At 29.0% G+C, this 25345-nt stretch overlaps 1 protein-coding gene across 1 annotated transcript in view; it reads left to right on the top strand.

Moving 5' to 3' along the window:
* The window catches only part of LOC147806860 (uncharacterized), a 94014-nt gene that overhangs the window by 18525 nt on the left and 50144 nt on the right, over nt 1–25345 (top strand). Inside the window, exons 4-5 of the mRNA XM_087167354.1 lie at nt 11834–11942; nt 13630–13704. The gene's annotated coding sequence lies outside the window, so the exon portion shown is untranslated. The remainder of the gene's footprint in view (nt 1–11833; nt 11943–13629; nt 13705–25345) is intronic.

Genomic DNA, 25345 nt, shown 5'->3' with positions numbered 1-25345 from the left:
ACTTGTTATGGGAACATGGAGGACTTTGAGACTCAACAGATTTAACGTGCATCAGTCACCATTTACTACACGGGGAGTCTTCGGCCGGCGAGGATCGAACCCACGACCTCTTGGACATGATATTTGACAATTGTCAAAAACAATGCCAAAAGGTTTTTTTTTTGTCACGATAATTAAAACAAGAAAAAACCGTCAATTGCCAAAAACTTTCCCGCCCTGCCTAGTTATGATATTTTTTTAAAGTGCTTAAAAATATTTTTTGAGTGCTTGAAAAGTGCTTAAAAGATGCTTATTTTTTGTTGAATAATTTGGCTGCGCACCCTGTATTAAGTAATGAAACTTTAAATTAAATATTTCAATTGAAGAAAATTTATAAGGTTTAAACAAAAGCTTAAAATAAAAGCAAAACTCTTATAGTTCAAAATAAAATTCAATACTTATTGTAATTTTTTTTTTATTGAATATTAGATTTTTTTTTTATATAGTAAACGTTTTCTTTCTTTTTACCAGAAAAGATCACAACAAGCAACAAGAAATTAAAATCAAAACTACAAACAGTGAGCAGTTCGAAAATTCCCATTTTCCACCATTTTGTGAATTTCTCAAGCTGCAATAACATTACATTTAAATTAGTGCATTTAAAGTAATGAGTATTTGGCCCTTTTGTCAAACTTTTAGTTGATCAAATTATCGGCAAAATATTCAACACAGTATTTTTTAGAAAAGTATTTTTCTAACTTTTTTTTTGAATTTGTATAGATATGATAATAATATAAAATCTTATTTTTAACTATATTATAGTATTGTTTATTATTGGAAATAATTTTTAGATAAATTTGTTAAATTTTAATGTCTATGTTTTTGAACATGGCTTGCAAATTTATCTTCTAGATGACAAATGGAAAAACAAAATTTGAAGAATTGAAACTAGATTACTTTATAGTGAACTCAAGTTTTTGCACTTCTGCTTTTTTTTAAAAAAAATATATTCAGATAGGTCCATTTCGTCATTTTTTCGATACTTTTAGTTCTAAGAATTGATTTTAAAATTTTCACTTAAAATTTTTTTATGTTTTTCGACATTTGAACACTTTGTTTTTGTTTCTATCTAGCATTTTTTTTTCTTTTTGATGAAAAATCTTTTTATGGTCGTTTTTAGTAAAACGTTGCAATTTTTAACAGCATTTCTGTTAGACTTATTCTTTTCTCTGTACTTATTCTAGTAATTGGAAAACTGAGATGTTCAGCCTTAAAATTTTCTTTCGAAAGTAAAGATCAATTTTTATTTTCTTTACTTCCCTTTTGTATACAAACTTAAGTTTTTATGATAAGTGCGCCATTTTCAAAAGCGTTTCTGATAGGCCTTATTTTTAAGCTTTGTTTTCTGAATACGTTTTTCCAGAAAATATTATACTTAGCAATGGAATTTTGGTTTCAATGTTGCTATGCTGCTAAAAAATGTCGCTATTTGGCCTCGAATATACAGTATTCGGTCGATTTTTTTCCCGCCGAATATTCGGTATTCGACCAAATCACAATTCATTACGACATTCGAACAAATCAAATTCGTTGCCGAAGAAACGAAGGAAAAATAATTAGGATTTACGATAAAACTGTACCGAAATAAAGTAACGTCTGATTAGAAATTCGCGTGTCATAATAACATCGTAATTAAATAACGGGATAGTCAAAATCACGTGAAAAAGTATAAAATAATTTTTTTAAAAAATCACTTATATTTATGCTGAACTCTGCACGAATAAAGCATGTCAAATGCGCGATTGAAAATTCGCATGTCGTAATAAAATCATCGGAATTTTTTATACTATGTGGGAATGTATGGCAATAATAACTGCCGAAAAAAAGAAAGATAAGAAGTCACTTAGATTTACGATGAAATTGACACAAATAAAGTGAGCCGAAAGTGTTTATTTAAATGGACGATCGTGTCGTAATAATATAGTAATCAAAATTCGGAATTTTCGAAATTACGTTGAAAAGCGTTAATACTGCTTAAATAATCATCTAGATTTACGATAAAATCGGCTTAAAGCAAGCGTGTTAAACATTTACTATAGAATCTGTAAAAATTGAGTGCGTCAACGTGATGACTCAAAAGTGCGATTAAAAATGTTCGAAATTTTTTGATTTTTTTTGAATTATTGTGTTTAGAAGCTCTCGCGGGCCGCACTTCCTTAGTCGGAGGGCCGCATTTGCCCCGCGCGCAGCAGGCTGTGCTCCCCTACCTTAATGTTAATTTTACTTTCATGCGTATTTCGCCACCTTTCGATTACAGCTCGTTCGGTTACAGCTCGTACCGGTTTCGGTTTCGCAGTTACAGCTCGTATACAGTTCTATCCAGTAAGAAAATAACTTTTTGTAAATATTTAATATTAATTTATTTAACATAAGTCTGAAACGTTTCGAACTGTAAAGTATATTATTTTTTACACCACTTTAAAGGATGTAATTTTACTTGCCAAAATACAAATTTTGAGCAAAATTGGTCTAATAGTTCTTGAAAAATCGAATTTTAAAAATATGACCTTTTCAAATATCGATTTCTCAGTAATCATTAAATAATTGTTAGCATACCCCTCAAAAAGAGTTATGGTCAAATTAAATTTTAACTAACTTATCCTCTTAAAATCTGAAACACCATAAACCATTCAACCAATAACACTGTCTGCCGTCAAATTTAAGTTTACTGTAAGAAATCGTTATACTACCAAAAAAATCCGTGAAACCTATCTTCTAAATAATATTCAGTAAAATATATTTTTTGCTTAATTGCGAAATAGACAAATGCAAAATTTAATTTCGCCTTAAAACATAACCCGTTATAGGAACTCGTTTAACGTATAAAACAATGCGTGTGCGACCACTGTTTAAGTTATCTTCTGCATAACTAAGAAATTCTACTGTTATTCTTAAAATTTCTGCATGTTCTTCAAAAGAAGGCACCTTTTGTTTACCACACATCTATCATGCACCCCCCTTAAGGGATCGTGGGGAAAAGTTTCGATTTTTTGAGAAGAAAAATACGTCTTATAACCTGTTTTATTCTGAGCAATTTAACCCCAGTATAAAAAAATTATCTTAAGTTACAGCAAAACTACTGTAACCCATTTAAATCTAAAAAAAAATTTATTTATAAAAAAATTATAAAATTTATAATTTATAAAAATATTTATAAAAATATTATAATATTTATAAAATTATTATAATATTTTTAAAATTATTAAAAAATATTTATAATATTTATAAAAATTTATAATTTATAAAAAACATGCCACCATAAATAACTTTTGATCTAATAATCAAACCTTCACTTTCTAAAACTCAGTCTTAATGGTTCAAGGGAGTGACCTCAAATATGGTATTAAATTTGTACAAAATATTCCTTAAGTTACGAAATCAGACAACAAAATATACTTTCACTGAAAAAACATGCCCCTTTTTTTCGTATTTCCGTCCCCCTATATATAGGGGGTATTCATAATCTAGGATACATGGTTCATATAGTTCGTTCTGGGAAGCTCTCAAAATCTTGAGCCCCTTAATATTAATTTTATTTGTTGATTCTTATTCTATATCTCGAATTTTTTTAACAAAATTCTATATTTTAAACAGAAATAGCTAGCTAAGTTTTTAATATCTTTTTGTTATTTGGTTTCAAAATTTCACGCAACGTTTTATTATCAGTAATAATCTTAAATTTTTTTTAATTGTCTTAACCCAGGGGCTCCAAAGTTGTACCATTTTTTACACAAATTATCATTAATAGTTACAATTTTTTAATTTTACCCACCAGTCATGGAACAGTTTTTTTAATAACTTATTGGAGATTCTAACTCTCTTAAGATCTCCCAAAAGACGCTCTCCTTAAAAGCATCATCCTTAGTGCAAAAGGATTTTCACCTCCCCCCCCGTCTACTTTTTAAAGAAGAAATTATTTCTAAAAATGATCACAATCAGAATTTTTGAACTCCATATAAATTCTATTAGTAGTTTATTACTAATTTCTTCAACGATTACCCCTTATATATTTTTTACTATAATTCTTCTTAAACTTTAAGCAAAATAGTATACAACATTAACATAACTAATACTTCAGAGAAGAGAAAAAAAATCAGGTACAATTGAATTGAAGATGGTACTAACTGAAAAATCAAAACATGTTTGCCGTAGGAAAGAATGAGTAGTTTGAATGTGATTTAGGAACTCCTCCTAGTTCAATCAGGTACTGGTCTAGATGTTTTTCATCTAACTTTTGATTCGACAGTTTTTATCGTATGTTTTCTTTCTTTTTCGCTTAAATAATTATGTGAGTACACTAATATTCATACATAGTTACTTCATTTTTGGCAAAAAATTTTAAAATCAATATTTAAGGTGGTGACTATGGCAAATTACAACACAACAATCTTCTAAACTTTACAACTCTTTTATAAAAAATGCTTTACAGCTTTGGCATTTTAAAGAAGGAATAATTAACTAATTATTTAATTAGTTTTGCAGTATATATATATATATATATATATATATATATATATATATATATATATATATATATATATATATATATATATATATATATATATATATATATATATATATATTAGAAAAAAAATCCGTTCTTCAATTATTTAATAATTTTATTCCAATAACTTCAACTCAAAAATCTAAAGATAATAGATTAATTTTGAAAAACACACAGAATAATTTTTTTAAAGAATATTTTGTCCTTCCGAGTAACAATCCACTTCCTACATAAAACATAAAATTTGGTCTTTACAATATTAGTAGAAAATTGGTGAATTTTTGCAGTAGCCTTCCATATGCTTGATTGTAGCAAATAAATAAAATGAAAAAATAATGCCTTTTTTAACTAATATTAAAAAATGTAATAAAGATTCAGAGCATTTGTGTGATTCGAGTAAAATTTTCATCTTATTAACAAAAAACAATAGTAGACTATTCATTATGTTGTAATAAAAATGATAAATTTGCAAAAAAATTTAAAGCAAATCATGTTATTTGCTCTTAGAGAGTTCACATATGATTATTTATGCATTAGGATATATTTAGGATTATGATTCACAGTATATTGGCACTAGTATATCCATATCTTACTAATGAAGCCAATTCTAAGCTCACAACGTTTTTATTCTTCAAAAATATTCAATATATCCTCCTATAAAGTTTTACACACTTATCCAATGTCACTATTTATTTTTCAGATAATCGATGCTAATTTTAAAAACAATTCTAAATAATTTTGTAATATTTAGTTTCTGCTAAACAAACATTTCATTTATTTAAAATAAACAGATAAATTCAATTCAATTGAAATATAAGATATCTGAAAAGTTTATTCATTTCTAGATCTTGTAATAGTTTATTAAAGATGCCTCTGCTTAATAAATTATTAAGTTGTATTACTAATGATTTATTAAACATTAAGGAGACCAAACTTTTATCCGTTTCGATTTTACTATAAGAACCATGGATGGCTCAGACGATAGAGCGGTCGCTTTCCAACGAGGTGCCCTGCGTTCGAATACCAGCGGTGGCTGGTCGATGATTCCGCATCCGTCTTGCACCGACCGCAGTGTTACCTCAAAATATCATCATGGGTTAGTGTCCCCTTGCCATCAGGCTAACCGTGGGAGGTTTTCGTGATTTTTATCATTGGAAGGATATTTTTTCGTGATCCATGCAACGCAAACGCGGGTTTGTTACATCCAAAACAGTGCTCCACGAAGGCAAATTTCTCCCAATACTTCATCCAGGAGTTCCCTTGTCTTCTGGATTGGGTTAAAAAAATACAAGAATACGGAGTTGATCATTTAGTCGTAAGCTTCCCCGCCCCTCCAAAAAAAAAAATATTATTTCGGTGTTCAACGTCGGTTATAAGAAAAAAATACTCCCGATTCCAAGAGTCAAGAATTCACATATGTAAAAAAGGTTTATTCAGAAAAAGAACGTTCTTGTGTTTGATTTCGTAACTTAATTAATAGTTAGCACTAATTAATTAGCATATTTGAAGTCACCTATTAAGATTAGAACTCTTAATGGGTGTCTTCCTCTGATGTAACCATTAAGATTTACACTTTGTTTGTGAAAATCAGATCATTAGAACGAAAGTTATTAATGGTGATATCTTATCGCGTTGTACTGTTTAAATTGTTCATATGTAATGGTGGACACAATTCTATTTAATGTAATGTATTAATACATAATTTCTGTTACTACTAAGAAAGAAAAATATTTTCTGAAAATACCGAAATTCTCTAGTAACAGGAGTATATGTTTATAATGTACGAAAAAAATGTGATGGTCCTCCTGTTTCAATGCTTAGTACCCGTTCTGTTGTAAAAAAAAATTATATTTTTTGATCAGTGGTCGGAAACAGAAGACTACAAGTAGCGAAACTACTGTATACTACTGAAACTACTGTAGTTTGCAGCGATTCATGGCAACTATTTTTAACGTTAGTTAAAAGTAGAAATAAAGTTCAAACGCAAAAATGTTTTTGTAGTTGATTGGTGCAAATTCTTCGCAGACCCGACAACATACGCAATGATAATGCCTTTGTGGCCGAGAGTTAATAGGATCTACATCTGATGCTCGGTGCGAATTGATCCTGAGGAATCGAATTTTAAATATCTGACTTTTTTAAAATTCTATTTCAGACGAACTATAAAGTACGCCTTTGTGTCTCATTTTGTTACTTAAAGTAACCTCTGCATTAATTAATCAGCATATTTGTGGTCACCCTCTCAAACCATTAAGATTGAGTACTAGAACGTGAAGATCCGATCATTTGATCTAAAGTTATTCAGGGTGGTCTGTTTTTGTTTTTTGCCCTGTGCTTTATTTCCTGGAGGATATAAAAAATCATTGAGCATGTAAATCACAAATACTTGATAATTTCCAAGCATTTCTTAAATCTATATCGAAAAAAGCATAAAGTTTTGTGATGCCACAATTAGCATTACATATTTCCTAACTTAGAAAATATCTTTAATTACTTAAACTTATACTTTCTAACAACTATTAATCGAATTATATTTAAATTAAATCAATGAGTTAATCTTATAAAGGCGAACATATTGATTTAATTTAAATATAAAATTTTACATCCAGTTTCTATCAGATACCAGCAGCACATCTCAAAATTAAATTATTCCTTTCTGGTAGATCAGCTTGTAAATCCAGCAGAAGAAGCTAAAATTGCATGATAAAAAAAGTAAAACTTTACATCGAAAACATCAAATTTAAAAATATTAAGCGTTGAATATTTATTTAAAACTTCGGTTATTTAATTTGAAAATATCAAGAAATTATATCTTTTATAATAAAATTCAATGGGTAGATATCCCTATCAATACCAAGAGCCAAAAAATAATAGGTATTTCAAAAACACAAGAATCAAAAAATGTAGCAGAGGAAAGGTGATTAGCTGAAAGAGTTTAATTTATAACCTCTCTCAAGTAAAAATTTTATTCCTTCTCTTTAAATATATATATATATATATATATATATATATATATATATATATATATATATATATATATATATATATATATATATATATATATATATATATATATATATATATATATATATATATATATATATATATATATATATATATATATATATATATACAATTTATTATCTGTATTTACATGTTATATTTACTTTTTATGATCGATTTTTATGTAGTTATTTTATAAAAAAAAATTTTTGAGTGCTCCTCACACTATTGTATTAATATATTTTGCTTTGGCTTTATTAATACAATATCAGAAAGCACTCTGTTTTGCGGATATAATCGTGTGGGCTGAAGAAAAGATTATATCTTTTTTTTCCCGGCTTTATTTTCCGGTTTTTTAATTAACATTTCACTTTTTTTTTTTTTTAATAAAATGTTGTTTGTTATTTTTTTTACTTATTATTTCCCACCCCCTTTTTTTCATATGTCTATAATTTTTCTTTGTTTTATTCTTCATTTTTTTTTTCAAACTTCCTGAATAAAAATTTTTAACTCCTTTTCAGCACTGTTTTCATTCAACGAAAACACACATTGATTAGACCATATTGTCGCTTATATTTTAATAAGTTGCTGTCATTTACAAATTAATATAAATAATGATGTATCACAAACATGCAAATTAGTCTATATTTTGGAAATGAAAATAAAGATCTTTAACTCCTTATTTTACAATATTTTAAGCAATAAGTTTTAATAAAGTAACAATAGTGTTTATCTTATAAATGAAATTTCAAACAACCATCCTAAAATGTAAGGGTTTTAACATAAAAGAAGCAGATTAATTAATAATTATTTTATCATGCCAAACTTGTTTACTGAAAATTATTTTTCTTCTTCGTCATTGCTCCAAACAAATTTTATCAAATACGAATAACCAAGTAAACGAGCATATTCTGAACTAATTACAATACTACCTGTTTATAGTTAGACAATGCGTTTTGACAGAAAATTCAACTAGTACACGAAAACTGTTCATTGTCAATAATGATCACAATCATAATATTTATTAACTTTATTAGATATTAAATACATGATCATTAAATTAATTCTTAAATGTTACGATTAAGTGGTCAAGATTATTAAGTATACTGAATGTTTCTACAACACCATCCTCTCTAACACATCATGATTTGAAGTGCTTTATATTACTTTTCTAGCTGATTTTTAACTAAAGAAAAAAACACTGACTACGATATTACTTTAATATTTTTTGTAACTATCATTAAAATTTAAAAAGTTTACTAAATTGTCTTTGAAAATAAAGTGATTCATTTTAGCTGTCGAAAACGAATAATATGGCGACTTAAATAATCGTGAACTTAAAAGTTGAAAAAGTTTTTCCAGTTTTATAAGACTAATATTTTCTTGCATTTTCTGGCATAAAATTGAATTGGCTTAAAATGACATTTTGAGTAATATTTAATTTATTGTTTGCTTTAATAAAATAATTTTATTTATTAATAATATGGGATGTCCTTTCACAAAAAGTGGTGCTGGACCAAAATTAATGAAATAGATGAGAATTTTAAACGCTCAAATGTTAGATTGAATATTTCTAATCTTATATAATATTAGCTCTAATATTAGAAGATGGGATTCAGGAGTCTAGCACGGCAGTATTATATTGCACCTTTCTAATGTTAGACAATATCCTTTTGTTACCTGGGTAGTGAAATTTAAATTCTTGGTCAAAAATAACCAAGAACTTTTGTTTTATCCAAAAAATGTTTTTGTAATGTTTGCAAACAAAACTTATCTAGGCTAGCGATTTGCTAAAATGAACTTAAGTTTTATGATAAAATTCAAACTTGTTTATACTTAACTAAGACTAAGGCCATATTTTTCGATAAATGGATTTGAGAAAAAAAATTTCGATTTGGCCTACAATTTCCTTTTATGAGATAACATATTAAAACGAATGTCAAACTTGAAGTTTCTAGGTCATAAACTAACTAAAACTTGATTCAGTCATGACTTTTTTTGGAGGGTAGACTACAAAAAAATTCTCTCGATTTCGGCGTTCTTATTTGGAGTAAAAACGAATTTTTCTAAATCAAAAGTAAGCTAAAGCTTTATTTGACCCAACTCTTCGTTGATGGATGATTTAACAAAAAATTTTATTGGGCAACTGATTTCATATAATGGCCTAGAAATCGATAATTTTATACCAAAAATTTTGATGGGCTAACATTGTACTAACGTTTATAATGCTTGAACTTTTAAAAGAAATATCAAACTTATGGCATTTAGATCAGAAATTAGTTTTTTTTTTGTTTTATTATATAATTTATAAATTGTTTTATCCTTAATTTCTTTATGTGTTTGACTAGCAAAAATGCTTACTCGACTAACGTTTGGTAGAGCAATATAAATTTTTGCCTTCTTGTTCGAAAGTTAGCATTTAGGCACTTTACAACTCCATAAGATTTTTAAAAGAAATGTGATTTCATGAAAATTTTGCACAGGAAATGTTCTATTATGGGTTATGTGTGTGAAGAAAATTTAATTGGTTTCAAGATCAAAGAGTGTGTAAAACTTGAATTAGTTCTAATTTTGTTCAGTTTGTTAACATTATTTATTAGGACTAACGTGTGCTGAAAAATTTATTCGGTAGACTAAAGTTTAAATTCAAATTTCAAACTCTCTAACTTAAAAGTTAGATTTGACCTTTTTTGGTGGTTAAGCTAACAAAAATATTTTTTTAGGTAAACGATTTTCTACTACGGGCTAACCTTCGAAGAGAAATTTCAATACCTCTTATTTTATGCCATAAATTAACTAAAACTTGTTTTTCTGAGTGGGCCAATTTTGTTAATCAGAGGTATGGGAGTGTAAGTGCTTCATATAATCATATTTCTTTTTTAACAATTAAATAATACTTATATCCATTGAGTAAATTAGCAGTGATTCTTTAAATGTGTCTTTAGAAATGTAATTTTATTTGGAATCCTATTCTTTCTTTGCATTTTACAGGACATGTTGTATTGGTCTTTGTGAAGAGACATGGCATTGACGTCATCGATATTTTGTGATACACAACTAGTTCTGGTTCATTATGATTCAGCAATTGTAGGGTTTTTAAAAGAGCAGGGAAGTTCTAAATGAATCTAGTCATTACAAACGGCTGTAACTATTTGACGAAAAAGAATTTATCGATAAAATTTTAACAGAATGTAGAAGGAACTTCAAAATTTTGTATACATGCCACAGATTTTGGTTTGCCTTGGTTACACGGACAACATATAAGATGTAATCCATTTCACGCCACACATTTTGAAGCATTTGTACAGTTGACGAAGCAAGCACATTTGAAATGCGTTTTTTGAGTTCAATTGTTTTGGACATAAGAAGCACATGCACCCTGTGTCCCGCAGTTGACTGATCGTTAAGACACGGTTCCCAGCAGATCACCGAAGTCAAGCATCTCTAGCTACGGTCAGTGTGCGGGTGGGTGACCACTTGGAGCAGTCAGCGTAGGGACCGAGGGTGTGCGGTATTGGTCCTCGTTAAACTGTTCTACCGTAAAGTGCTCGACTTCGCGTGCAGGTCGTTGGGCAACCGAAGTGGGGGTGCCATCCCCTCTTCAGAGGATCAAAATTGTTATGGCATGTCTACGGATGATCCTCAGGGATGTTTCCCAGACCGTTGCCAATAGCCCATTGTACAGCTCTAATGCGACGTAAATGAACAACAACATGCACCCTGTCTATCACATAACCCCATAGATAGAAATAATGGTTTGTCAAGTGCGGAGATCTTGGTGGCATTAACTCTTTTTATTGGCCGGAGAATTAATGCAATTCTTGTTGAGTGCTTTTCTTAAACAATTTAACGTTTGTAGACAAATTTCAAATTTGTAGTTTTCAATATGTCCAACCGAAAGTTTGTATGAACTGCTAGAACTTGAGACAAAAGGAAAATTTGGAATAGCCCTCGTCTATAACTATTCAAATGCCGGGACCAAAACAAATGTGTAAAATCTAAAAGATAAAAATTATTTCAGACTATAAATTTTATCAAACCAACTTAGAATCAAGATTTCTTACAGAACACTATCATTAGGAAGAAACATTACACTTTATAGGAAAAGTATACAAATAAACCCATCTGTATACAAGTAACGCGATAAATAATGTGATTTTCAGTATCATCCCGTTTTTGGCCCTTTGAATTAATAGATTCAAATATTCACTTTACATTTTCTCTTTAGTTTATGTTCACTTTTCCTGTAATCAGAGAAAACTAATTTATTATATTTCAACTTTTAAGGATCCCACAGATAAGTGAAGGCCTGACTCATATGCCAGATTAAAACATTGCCTGACTCCCTTTCTTGAAGTTGAATACGAGGAATTGTAGCTTTTGAAAGATAAAAACTGTAAGTACGAGTAGAAAGTTCCATCCTTATTTTTCTTTCTTAACTGTTTTATGCATTGCAATTTTTTAATTTTAAGCACCAGTCATGCAACAATTTATTTTTAATAACTTATTGGAGATTCTAACTCTCTTAAGATCTCCCAAAAGACGCCCTGCTTAAAAGCATCATCCTTAGTGCTTAGCTTAGCTTAGCTTAGCTTAGCTTAGCTTAGTGCTTAGGATTTTCACCTCCCCCCCCCCGTCTACTTTTTGAAGAAGAAATTATTTTTAAAAATGATCATAATCAGAATTTTTGAGCTCCATATAAATTCTATTAGTAATTTTTACAATTTTAAATGAATAGCTTTTCCAGTAAAAGATTTGGTTTCTATATTTTATTACTTTAATTTTATTTATTCATGCCAGCGAAAGATTTTAACTTATTACTTATGAATTTATTATTTAACCAAACAAGGTTTGTTGGTTATAATACACTATAACGAAATAATTTCCATTTGCCTATTTGTAGGTTAACTTCACTCAAAACTAAATTAAAACAAGTTCAACAAAATAAATTATTCCATAACCTCTCTATTAGTATAAAAAGTGGGATATTTTTGCATATATAATTAAATGTCTTAGCTTTTCAGTGTCTTTTAATATAAACATTTTAGGAGGCCTTGTAACTCTATAAATAGATATTAAGCAATAAAGTGAAATTAATTAACAATTTCAGTATACAGCAATTAAACAGGAAATATTTTAAAAGCCTTGAAATCACACAACACGAGGTATTTGACAAGTGTGTTCAAAATCATAGATGGCGCTTTTCTGTTCTCTGACAGAATTTCCGAATTTCTCTGACAGAATTTCTCCCTCATAAAACGCAAATGTGGTTAAATTACAAAATAATAATAATTCATTGACCTATGACCATCTAAATATTTTTTTATTATCTAAATATTTTTTTATTATTTATAATTTTATTTAGATTTAATGAAAAATATATTTATTAACTTTTTAAAAACGATATTTTGTTTAATTTAAAGCCATTAAGATCGAGTCCTAGAACGTAAAAATTATTCGATCTAAAGTTATTCAGGGTGGTCCGTTTTTTTTTGCGCATTCTACCTAAATATAATTATAGGTTTTAAAAATTAAAAAAAAAAAAAAAATAAAAGTTCTAAGTGTTGGTACTTCTTTTCACGGACATCTGTAGACGTCGATCCATTGACGGGGCACCTTTTGGGAATCCTCCATTAACCCATCGAAAAAAATCGTGAGCTATCTAAAAATTTTCCTCGGTTACAGCGAATTTTTGATTTAATAAACAAGAGACAGCTGGAAATTTTCATAAAAGGAAAATCCTCCCAATCCTGTAAGTCAGCTTGTCTACATCTGTTTAATGGTAAATCACATGCATGCATTGTGAGGGAAAGATAAACCAATTCTTTTGCATAATAATTTTTAATTCATTTTTATTGTTCAATATACATCTTTATGAAATAATCAAGCAAGTGTTATAAGAATGCATTAAAAACTTAAGCCACCTCTTCTATGTTACTCACTTGTTTCTCTTTCTTTTGCACCATGCATATATTTGTTTTTTTTTATTAAAAGTGTTTTGAATATAATTTTTTTTAATTTAATTTTGTGATTTGAAAGGCTTATTTAAACATTGCTTACTGTTTTCTTTGTAATTTTTGCAGGAAAAGTTGTGACCCTTAATTTTTTGGAAGGGAAGTTAGTGTGTAAATTGTATAATGTAGAGCGACCTAGTTCTGGTAAGATTTTTACCCTTGTTTCATTCAAATTTATGCGTGTTGCAAATTGCAACACACATTTTCTATGAAACTATTGCTTCAATACTCTTTAATGTTGTATAACACAGTTTTTTTTATGTCATTTTCTGGAGTGATATAATCTATGAAATTTCATATCTAAATTATTTAAAGATAATCGAATTAATATTTTAAAAACCTCGCATTAAATTACTGAAAAGCGTATACTAATTACTAAAAAAAACATACATTTTCATGAACACAACCGAAGTTATGAAATATGTTTTAACTGACAGCAATGAATGTAGGAAATTGCTAGCCCTCCTTAGTCCATCAGAAATTTTTATTTGCCCATTTTTATAGAACAAAACGTCCTAAACAAGTTACAGCTAATTTCAGAAAAAATAGTGGAAAGTTTACAAGTTATATATTGCTTTAATAAACAAGTGTCGGCTCTTTTTTTGACGAAAGAAATCACAAATATGAATTTTGCTATTTACGATGCCTGGTTAAGTCCTTCGTAGGAGAAAGTCACCACCATAAGATTAACCCATTTTCAAAGAGTTTTTGGATTGATAGGTTATAACTACATTTTAACATAAAAACAGGCTCAGTTTTATCTCCAATCGGTAACCCATTGTAGAAAAATATTAGTAAATTCTAGTCCGAATTGAATTTTTGTTAGTCCATCCACCAAAACATCATAGCAGGGCAAAATACACTCTAAATACATTGTCCTTAAATCTTCAAATTTGAATTTTTTCTTTAAACGTAACCCTTTGCAGTTCCCAGAATTCCTGGAATCAAAATATTCGCATTGTTAAATCACTTGCTCAAATGTAGTTTTTGGCCAAAATTGGTTTGACCTATTGTATGAACTACAAACCGGACTTCATAAAAATAGCCAAAACAAGTTTTAATTAATTTTTGAGCTAGTAACCACAATATCGAATTTGATCTCAAAATGTTATTTTTCAGTAGACGTTTTGCTAAATCAGGTAACCTACCAAAAGAGACATGCAAAGCCATATCTTAGCTAATATTTGACTAAGAAATAAAAGTTTGAACGTACATTAGCCTTCTTCAAATGTTTACCCATCGTGGGAAATCAGTAACACACCCAAAAGTTCTAATTAATTTTTAAAAAAAAATTGGCTGGAGCATGTTAATATTAACCTAGAAACCACAAGTTTTAATTTGTTTCCAAGCATTTGTCCATTGTAGGAAATAATTGCACTACCCTTAAAAAAAGTTATCGTTGATAGTGACATTGGTTCCAAATCAAACAAATTGTAGGAAATCTAATACCCATCGAAATTGTTTTGTTAGCATTACCCGTTAAAAAATAATGCCAAAAACAATTAAACTAATTTTTTGTCAAAAAACCCACAAATTTTAATTTTTACTTTAGTAGGAAAATCTTTGAATGAACTTCATTTTATTCTCAAAAATCAACTGAAATAAAATTTGCAGTGAAAAGAAATGACTCAAGTTTGACCATTTGACTTAGATTGAACACCGATTTCCTTTTTACATATTTTTTTTGATACTGTAATAATATTTATATCTTGGAATTTGTACTTGCATTTGGATATAGTCATTGAGTTAAAAATAGGCAATAGTGAGTTTTATAAGTATGTAACACATAAACGAATTAAGGCCGGAAATAGGATCAAGATTAATTAAATTAAGGGGAACGTGATCATATAACAATATGCCAATAGTTGTTTTAATGGAATTCGAAAATAAATTTAAAAAATGTAATTCATAGAAGAACGATAGTTTTATGATATAAATCTCTTTTAAGGTAAATTTTCGCTTCTGAAACCTTATCTTGTACGAAGGTTATGTTTTAAAGGTTTGAGAGAAACCTTTGAGAGAAAGGTCTTGAGAAGTATTTTTGGAGGAATTTAAAAAAAAAATGATGTGTACCTTAGAAGGACAAATCTAGAGCCTTATCATTCATATAATGAGCCTGATATTACTGACTTTATTAAGCGACGAATAAAATGGGCAGGCCACTATTTCAAAATGGATGAAAATCGTACCAAAAATAGAAACTTCAATGCCAGACCTGTTGGATCACGAAAAAAAGGCAGGCCGAATTTGAAATGGACAGATGGCTTAAAAAAAGACCTTTTGGTCTTAAAAACTAAGGACTGGAAATTCGGTTGCAGGAAAAAGCTTAGCATGGAAAAAACTTCTTCAGAAGGCCAAGACCCGCCTTGGGCTGTCGAGCCATTTATGATGACGATGAACGTGATCATTAAGTAAAAGTGGTACAATGATGTCGTTGGATAACCCAATAGGTCACAAAGTGTGAGGTTTGGATAAATTGGTATCACCAAATTTGAAATAAGGTGAAAACTAAAATTAATCATGATCATAAATAAATAAGACAATGACGTGCTATAGTCAGACACAAGCTTAGTATTTTACAAGGTGAGATGCTTCCAAAGTGAAGTAAAACCTGTACTCAAATCAATAACATTACTCAAAATAACAACCAATCAACAACCAAATTACTCACCGCATACAGAAATAAAAAAAAAATGAAAAGCCATCACAAAAATGAACACAAATAAAATGGTGTATTCCCACATTCTTTTAGTTTAGCACAACATGTATTTAGAACAAATTCACAATTTTACCAGTAAAACGTATCTTTTGACACAATTTTAACAAAAAAAAAGCCTTGAATTAGAAATGGGGGACAAGAGAATTTAACATAAAGTGTCGCGCATCGGAATAAGATACAAGAAAAAGACAAATTTAAATGATGATCATTAAAATAAATGCAGAAGGAATGCTTAAATTTGAAAAGGTCTTTAATGTTAAAGAAAATTAAAGTTTTAAAAAGTAGATATTCAATTAACAGAAATGTACGATTCGAGGATTTTATTAAACTTAAAAGCAAAGAAAAAGGATGTAAAAAAAATTTCTCTCGATTCGGACCTAAAGTGTTAAATCTTTTAAAAAATTCGTTAATTGGTATTGATCCAAAAAAGCGAGAGACTACTAAATTTAAAGAGCGAAGAGTTTGAAAATCAGACGAATCAAATTGATTAAGCCCCCCTGAAAAAATAAATGAAGAAAAAATAAAGGCGGGTGTAGAGGGGCATCTCTCCCCACAGGAAGTATAATAACCGCGATGACCAGCGAAGAGGAGAGAACAGAAAGTTAATATTCTTTATAATAAGAAAAGTGAAGTTTTGCCAAACAGGATATTTAAAAAAATTATTTGCATTTAAATCGAGAAGACAAAACCCTAATTTAAGAAAATCACTAGGGAAATTTCGTGTTAAATAAATTCTATAAATAAAAAAGAAATAAAGGATTAAAAAATTAAAAGATAAGATTTAAATAAAAGAGTAAATTGTTAACATTTCACAAAGTGTTACTGTGACAGTAGGTGAAACATATTCTTAAACTAAAATGATTTATAATAAATAAATAAAAAATCTCCCTTTCTTAACTTTGTTAATCATTGTTCAACGTAGTACTGCTAACGGGTGTTGCCTGTCCCACTTAATACCTTCTAATGGCATTTGTGTTACTTATCTTTGCGTCCTGAACGCTAAATATGTTTATTTCACAAGTTTATTTAACAAGTTTAGCTACTTGCTGTCTATGGAATTGAACAAGAAGTTGGACTTGAGCCGTGGTGGCTCAGGGGATTGAGCACTCGCCCCTCTATAAGGTGAACTGGGTTCGAATCCCGGTGAAGGCTGGTTAATTTGAATTCCACACCCGCCTCGCACCGTCCACAGTGCTGACTTAAAATATCCTCAGTGATAGACGGATCATGGGTTAGAGTCCCCTTTGTCGCCAGGCTAAACGTGAGAGGTCTTCATGGTTTTTCCCTCCACGTAACGCAAATGAGAGTTAGTTCCATTAAAATGTCATCCATGAAAGGGAATTTCTTCCAATAGTTCCCTTGTCTTCTGGATTGTGCTCAAAATTACAAGGCTACGGAGTTGAACATTGGTTGTCGTAAACTGAAAATTCGTACTGCTGTTTAACAACGTTTAAGATATAAAATAAAAAGAAATCGGACTTTGAGTTCAAAATTTGGCCCATTGTGGGAAATAATTACCAGACATTTGTCAACCAAAACTTTGTTACCCACTCCACCTATAAATAGTTAAAAAAAACATTAATCCAACTGAAAATAATGACGAAAGCAGTCTTGTTAACTTTCTTGTTAAGTAAAAATTCACGATTTTAGAAGATTCAAATTTAACAACTCAGTTGAACCCTAACAGTATATCGTAAGCCTCTGTTTGGCATCAAAAACTTTCATTAGCCAACCAACTTAAAAAAAATTTCTCTTTAAAACAAAAAGATTTTTAAAAAAGTCTCACTGCGATAATGTTGGGATGGATTGGCTTAGATGTTTACTCGAAGCACACCAACTCCAAATTATTTTTTGCCAACTTGCCCAGAAAGTAAAGTAAATGCTGAACATCATTGCATTGGTCATGAAATTGTAGATCTTTGATATCTATGAGCCACTGTTCTATTGTTGCAGGAATGTTTTATTTTAACCTACCCAAAAGTGTTTTTTAGCCAAAGCAGTTTATGATTGATTAAGCTAATTTTTGAACCAAAATTCCTCATAACTCTTAGCTTATTGTGAGAAATTACTATTTTGTGTTATTTCGTCAAAATTTCCACTAAGCCGTCGATCAAAAATTTAAAAAACTACAGCAAAAAGAGGTCCTAACTGGGTTAAAAAAAATAGTTTGAATTTTGCAATTTAACATTAATTTCTTGTAGATAAATGTTAAGCCTTCCATCCAAAAACAGTTATCAAATTAAGAAATATTTTATAATTTTATAACGGTCGTTGAACAGCCGATCCACTTTCTTGGGTTTACGACAGCTAATGTTCAACTCCATAACCTTGTAAATTTGAACCTAATCCAGAAGACAAGGGAACTCCTGTGTAACGTATTGGGAGAAATTTGCCTTCCAGAAGGACTTTTTGAAAACCTCTCACGGTAGACTGATGGCAAGGAGACTCTAACCCATGATCGGTCTACCACTGAGGATATTTTATGCTAGCACTGCGGTCGGTGCGAGCCAGGTGCGGAATCCGTATCGACTGGCCTTCGCTGGGAAACAAACCCCGTTCACCTCATTTGAAGGCTCTATCCCCTGAACTACCACGGCTCAAATTAAGATATAGTTAAGTTATTATCTGAAACACCATAAGCCATTTCACCATTGTCTGCCTGAAATTATAGTTCATTTCGTCGCTTTGAAACTAAACCGTTGTAACTCAAAAAAGTCAAAAAATGAGATTTTTGGGTCATTTTGTGTAAAAAAAGTCACCCTTTTAGAAAAACTGTTATCTTTATAGTTCCATAAAGTTAATTTAGAGAGCAGTAAATCGTCATCGCATTCCCGCGATTAGCATTAGCGCGGAAAGTTTGAAATCACTCTCCTGAAAAACTTGCTTTTTTGAGTTACCACGGTTTAGTTTCAAAGCGACGATTTTTGATCTACAACCTGAAAGTTTGAATTTTTGCCTTAAAATTTAAGCTATATAAGGGAAACCCACTTGTAAATTAAAGTGATTAATGACCAATACAAGTTTTTAACTTAAAAAAACCCGAAGCTTGAATTTTGCTTTTAAACAAAATCCATAGTAGGCAATCCTTACCCCACTAAAACGTTTCGTTTAACTTAAACTTCTCTTACAATATGGCCTTGACAAAATATTGCGATTCTTTTTCCCAGAAAACGAATTTTATCTTAATTCCGATCAAAAAACACCAGTTAGAACTTTGTCTTCCATTTTAGCAAATTGTTAGCCCTTTAAAAAATTTTGTCCTCCCGTTCACCCAAACAAAATCTAATTTATCTAAAGTTTATGTAAATTTAATTAATTTCAAGTTCATATAATTTTTCTCAAACTGCAGTATTTAAATTTTACCGACAGCGCCAGATTTTTGTATAAAAAAATAATAATAAAAAAAACCATTATCGCACCAAAATCTTTGGTTAGCTGCCTCGCCAATAAAAAATAATAACCAAAAACAATACCCTAACCCTAGCAACAATTTTACTTTGGCTCCAGTTTTGTCTTGCAATATGAAAAACAATGCAAGTGGTTCGTTACTGATTTCAATAAAAAGTGGCTTCGCAACTGTTTTCTCTCTATTGCTAATGCTATAAACGCTGAAATAGATTTTTCTAAAACTGATAAAACAAATTTCATTTTTGAAAAACATTTATTTCCGATATGTAGCTTATAATAGAAAAATGCCAAACATATCTCAACTTGATTTTTTTTTTTGTCTTTATTAATCTTTTGAAACTAAATAGTTTTTCTTTGTTTGATTATTACATTTTTACAGTTAATATAAAAACTTGTTAAAATTGCGCAGGCTTGAAAGAAAATTTTATTTTAGGATCATTCTTTTTAGGTCATTCACAAAAACAATTTTACAAGGCAGATTGCGTGAATAATTAATTTTTGCTTACAGTTTTTTTCACTTTCAGACCTAACAAAATTCATTATAGAAATATAACTAGTAGTAAAAAAAAAATTCAGATGCCACAAAAAAAAAATTTTTATTCTCGAGTGAGCTACAAGATGAGCACAAAATTATTTATAACTTAATCTTCAAAAACGAAATACATGAGACTTAAAGTAAAACAAAAGTGAAAATAAGTTTTATTAAACAGAAAAACTTTAAAAATAAAATTTGCAAGGTTGTTTAATATCAATTGCATTGTGGGGAGAGTCATATCGTCAATTCATCTATGAAAAGCATGGAGCTAGGAGTAAGTGGAGAAGACACTCCCATTGACCCACTCCTTTCAAGGTGAAGCAACCGCGACAATTTTCCGCCATCTTACTTGCTGCGTCGTTGTGCGCTCATACATCTTTCTATTTCTAGTTAATCCATGCTTTTTAACGAAGCTTGGAGGGCAGTTTTGAAGGGTTCTTAATTTGATTTAAAGTGTCGAGTTTAGTCTTTTAAGTTAAATAAGAGATCCATCCAGCTTTTTCAATTTTTATTTAGCCGTTAGAATTTTCGTATTTCTAACTTTTAGAAAAAACATTTCAACTTGACAGAATTTTTAAAACAAATGGAATTCCTGGTAAAGTTAATATTAGGTCAAGTTCATTTAACAATCACTATGCACTTTTCAAAACAATTTCAAGAAGATAAAAAGTTTATTATCTAGAAATTTAAAATTTATATTACTCTGATAGTTTTAATTCATAGGTCCATAAAGTCAGGTAACTAATTATTTTAAGAAAAGACAAGAAAAAAAATATTAGGTAGTTATGAATGTGTTGCATCCATGGAACCTACTCCAAGCTGAATATAGAAATAAATTGAATACCACAATATTGAAAGATGTTTATTGTAAAAGAATGATTTCAGAAAATGAAATACATAAATTTATACAAATTTCTCTTGCTAAAAATAAATCTATACATATGAAGATTTATACTTTAAGAGTTTTATGAATACTTAAATAGGACATTTTTAATTGCATACAAAGTAAATCAATTTTAAAAAAAATATGTCGAAATGTTTATTAAAAGAAAGGAAAAATATGTTACAGATTAATAAAATATTATCACAGTATTCTAGTGATTATTCAAAAAAAAAAAAAAATTCTTAAACCTGAGCAAAGACACATTGAAAAATCTAGAAACAGATCCTTAAATATATACATATATTTTGTTTATAAATTGAATATAGCTGTTTTCAAAATTATTAAATTTGAAAGAAAAAAAAATTAGCTTAGGGATTAGAAAATATTATGCGTTAAAAAAAACTATAATAATATATATATATATACATTGAGCGAGAAACATGTTCAATGCTTTCAATGAAGGTATGTACATTTAATGTATACAACAAAAAGCAACTAACAATTTCCTTAGAGGGGTGCATTGAACTTTATAAATCCAGAAAAAGATTCTTAAATGTAGAGAAAAACACATTTAATGTTTTCAATGAAGGTATACAACAAAAACATTTAGAAAAAAAAAACTTTAACTTGGAGAATTTTTAAAACAAAAATAGTTCTATTTGATTTTACAATCGCTATGTATTTATCAATACAACTTAAAAAATATATGTAAATTTATTAAGAATTGTAAAATTTCAACCACCCTGAGAGTTTTATAAGTTCAAACTTAAGAGTTCAAACTTAATAATTATTATACTAGTAAAGGAAGATAAACTTATTACGTTAAGAAAAATTAGGATTTAAAGAACAAGCTGTGAGCGGTTATGAATATGTCACATCCATGGAGCTAACTCATAGCTCAATATAGAAAATAAAATTGAATACCACAATATTGAAAGATGTTTCTTGTTAAAAAAAGAATTTCAGAGAGTGCAATACATAATTTATGTTCATTTCTCTTGCTAAAAATTAGTCTATACAAATCCATATTAATATACCTAAATAATTTATACTATGAAAATTTTATGAATACTTAAAATATGACATTTTTAATTGCTTACTAAGTAAATTAGTTTAAAATTTTTTTGTCAAAATATTTCTTAAAAACAAATAAAAATTAGAGATTGAGAAAATATTATCACAGTATTCTAGTGACTAACTCAAAATATCTTAGCCTTGAGAGCAATAAACAATTTCTTTAAAAAGGTTTAACTTCACAAATCCTTAAATATCTATATATATATATATATATATATATATATATATATATATATATATATATATATATATATATATATATATATATATATATTCTCTATAAATAGGAAATTGATTATTGCTAAATTTAAAATAAATCACTTTGATTTAAAAAAGGACTTCCTTTAGGGATCAGAAAACCCTACGATTTAATAAAAATTATTATTATTTTTTTTTTAGGAGAAATACATTAAATGAAGATATAGAACAAAAACTATCAATACCTTAACATTAAGCAGAAACTACATCGCTATAAAGCTTAGAATAAATATGTATATAATCATGGAGTACTTTATTATTATCTAATACTATATGCAATCACTTGTATATAATATTAGATTTTTAAATTTTTTTTTTATCTATTTCATATTTGGAATGCAATGGGATACTTCCTGGTTTTAAAAAATATCAATTTAATCAAAAATATTAATTAAAAAATATCAATTTTTAGATGAATAACTTCGACAGAAATAAATAAAACTACAGCTGAAATTTTTATAAAGTAACACAAAACCTTAAGATACAAGAAGTCATAATTAAAATAATATAATTAAAATAATAAGAAGTCCAAGAAAAAATAATAAGACAAAGTAAGACTACTCGAATAACGAATAAAATAAAAACGATAATGACTGTCCGAACATACGACAATTCAAGCATAAACGAGCTACAACTGCCAATGTTTTGAAGAATGTAAGATGGCCGACGGTTAATTTCGCGGTTAACATTGCCGAGCTTTCGGCTTCACGAATTTCTGCTAGTGTCTCCATCTACTCCTAGCTCCATGATGAAAAGGTACCCCAACATTGAAGCGAGTTAGCATATCTTACATACTAGTGATATTAGAATTGTATTTATGTATTGGTAGACACACTACAGCATCACAAACGTCGGTGACAGCTAAAAGACATTTCCTTTACTTCCAAGACTACAAAGAACATTATTATTAATCTTGATTAAAAATAAGATTCTGGACTGATGATATAGAAATAACTGAACTCAGTGGCGCGACAGCCCATAGAGGGCCAAGGCCTACTGTGCCCATCTTAGTTTTCTTGACCTTGGGCTCTGGAGTGCAGGAGCAGATGTTCCGGTTAGGGGGTCAGCCGAGCGCAAAACCCCCAGTGTTTAGATCCCATGGTACTCATTCATCGATCCTACTGAAGGGATGAAAGGCTTAGTCAACCTTGCCCGGCCCAAGGATCGAACCAAGGACCTGTGGCTCCACTCAGCCACCGGGCGTCATGATATAGAAATAGCCCCCAAACATTCGATGGGTAGTTTTGTCATTCAGATATAAAAATTAACTAAATTCCAATTTCCACTTGAGTGAGTTTGAAAGTTTAGTCTGAAGAAGTTTGAAATTTGGAAGCGAAACAATTGCCTTAAAACCTCCAACTATAAGACTTGTTTCAGATTTAAAGAATTTTTTTTAATATTCATGACTATAGTTCTATTTTTCTTCGACTCAATCTCTTCATATTAATAAAATAGATTTATCTTATTCTGTTAATTGATTAATAAAATTGAATATTAATTTCTGATATTAATTAATAACTTAATTTATCAATTATTCATATAATTTAGTAATAAGTATATATCATGTTTCCTTAGTAAATAAGAGAAGTAGGTATTCTATAAATCATCTCGATAAAAATTAGCATTCTGGCTCTTTTTTTCTGAAGAATCTGGCTGAAAATAAATATTAAAACAAAAAATGAAATACGTTTGGCAAAATTACTATATAAAAAGTCGCATCTATTGGACCAAGATCCAAAAAAAGTGCATCATGATGAATGTGACATTAAATATACTAAATTACCAAAAAGAAACAAAATTATTATTTAAATTATTATTAAATTATTATTTAAAAAAAATCATTTGTAAAAATAAATAAATCGACACGATTGTACCATCTTTTTAAACTGTTTTGATATCAAGTTCGTAAAGTATTAACCTTTCATACAATAATAGCAAAAACAAATGCAACTAAAAGAATAAATTTTGCTGTAGAAACAATGAATTTGCATGAAAAACATCCCATTCTGATTTCATTCAAATTTAGCATCTCAAATGGACCACTTAAAAAAAGAGAGAGAAAGTGAGATAACTCTGCATAGCTTTTGTTCTAATGATCGGATTTATGAAAACTAATAAGTGTCGGTCTTAACAGCTCAAAAGGGTGAACTCAAGAGCTAACTAATTAATGCTAACAATTGACTAATTAATATATATTATTAAATTATGTTATAGAATCGGAGACAATACATTCCCTCTGAACTTTTTTCAAATTTTCAGTGAATTTTTCAACAACTTTCATTAAATTTTACTAAAATTTTTTTAAACTACTGTCTTAAAATGTTAAAAATGCAGACAATCAAACATAAAATTTTCTAAATTAAAATTTATTTTCACTAAGATTCAACTTTCTTGAAAATGAGATGATTATTTGAGTACAAAACATATAATTAATTTATAGGTATATGCATGTATAATAAAGTACATTAGTTAAAAGCTTGTAAAAGTATAATTTACTTACGACTAATAATGAGAAATAAATTGCTTGTTTGATTTACTTATAATTTCCATCCAATCAGTTCTTAAAATTGAGCCTTTGGAGGGTATAAAAATAATTCACATTAGTAATACAAATCTATAATAACAATATCTATTATAAAACTGGGCAGAATTGATGCAGTTTTAATAGGTACCAAATAGACTAATAAAATACACTGTACCATTAGTATTTTTGCTACCTATTAAAACTACACCAATTACCGTAATACCGGCAGTGCTTATTACCAAATTTAATGAAACATTGACGTTAATAAAAGTACCCTCTTGTGATTAATTATTTCTGCTGTTTTCTGATTTCCATAACAGTAGACGGTTTTAGACTTTGTCCTAAGGGGAGTTCTTTATATAGACAAACTATAAGTTACTG

This window comes from Parasteatoda tepidariorum, chromosome 7, assembly GCF_982258835.1.
Source record: "Parasteatoda tepidariorum strain Cologne lab strain chromosome 7, Ptep-v5.0, whole genome shotgun sequence".
Taxonomy (NCBI): Eukaryota; Metazoa; Arthropoda; class Arachnida; order Araneae; family Theridiidae; genus Parasteatoda; species Parasteatoda tepidariorum.
This window is presented reverse-complemented; position numbering and strand designations above follow the sequence as displayed.